Genomic DNA, 1,462 nt, shown 5'->3' with positions numbered 1-1,462 from the left:
ATTCATCTCGAGTTCTATTTTTTTAAAACATTTCAAATCTTCAAATTAGCTTTGTTGTGTTTGTGATAGACTTTTATATCTTTAATTTTTAAATGTTGGTGCTAATATTTACTTGTAATATGTGATTATGGAGGTTATGTACATTATATCATTTCGTTTATGTTGATAGATTACTCGAGTTCATTAGCATGTTTTTTTAGGATTATGAGTTAACCTTTCGCGTTGTACATTATTATTCAATCGTTTTTTTTTCGTCCAAAAGATTACGTCTAATATCGTTTAGGTATCAAAATCGTTTTATTCAAAAAACTTTCAAAACAAAGCAAATGTTCGGTATTTGGAATCTTCGAAAGAATGGAGCCCTAACGTATTGGGTTTCAATTCTCCTCGTTGAATCTAAATAATCGAGAATACCCTTTTTAATGAGGACATAAATAAAAAGCTCATTCTCGGGAATTTGACGCGTTGTGTCCTAACGCATTGAGTATGACGTATTGTTTTCTCGAGACGAGGATTTTTCTAACGAATAAAAATAAAGGCAATATTTGATATTTAGGAATTTTGTGAAATCGAGCCCTAACTTACTAGGTCTTGATTTTCTCATTTAACCCAAATAATCGGATATCCTTCTCAAAATGCATAGGTTTTAAAAGTCAAGAGATAAACTTAATTTTGAGGATTTAAAACGTCGCACTCTAACTTACTGAGTGTGACAATTTATTTGAAATAAGTGAATCTCATCGCCCAATTCATTTTACTCAAGTTTTCTTTTCAAAGGATCATATTTTAAAATCTTTTCAAAATTTTGACATTAAGACATTAAACAATCGATTCGATACCAATTTTGGGCGGCACAAGGGTGCTAACCCTTCCTCGTACGTAACCGACTCCCGAACCTATTTTCTCAAAATTCGCAGACCTTAAATTATTTTCAAGGTGATCCGATCACATCTTAATAAAAGATCGGTGGCGACTCCCATTTTCATTTTCAAAGTCGATAAAAAAATTTTTGATTTTTCAAAAATGGTTTCGACAGGGTGATTGGGGATGTGGTTTCATTGATGACACATTGGTTAGGCACGCACCTAGGTTGGTTGCTTAACTTGATTTGAGTAGTTGAAAATGCATTCAAAAGTCTTGTGAACATGTGTGTAAGTGTATAGTTTGTGAGCATGTTTGTGAAATGAGCATGTTTTGAGACATTTATGAACACACAACTTGGGACATAGGCTGCCACACGGCTGTGTGTCATACACGGGCAACCTATACGGGCGTATGCTTGCAGCATGTTATGGTACTGGATGATCCACACGGGTACAGAGAGTTACACGACCTAGCGAGATGGTCGTGTGACCTTATATTACACAGGCACAATGAGGTACATGATTTGCGCACATGGGCGTGTGGAGTAGTCACTCGGTCATATGGTTTGTCACACGACCATATCTGAAACCACATGGTC

Source organism: Gossypium raimondii, chromosome 11 (assembly GCF_025698545.1).
Source record: "Gossypium raimondii isolate GPD5lz chromosome 11, ASM2569854v1, whole genome shotgun sequence".
NCBI lineage: Eukaryota > Viridiplantae > Streptophyta > Magnoliopsida > Malvales > Malvaceae > Gossypium > Gossypium raimondii.
The sequence above is the reverse complement of the archived record's forward strand: the minus strand, read 5'-3'. Positions refer to the sequence as shown.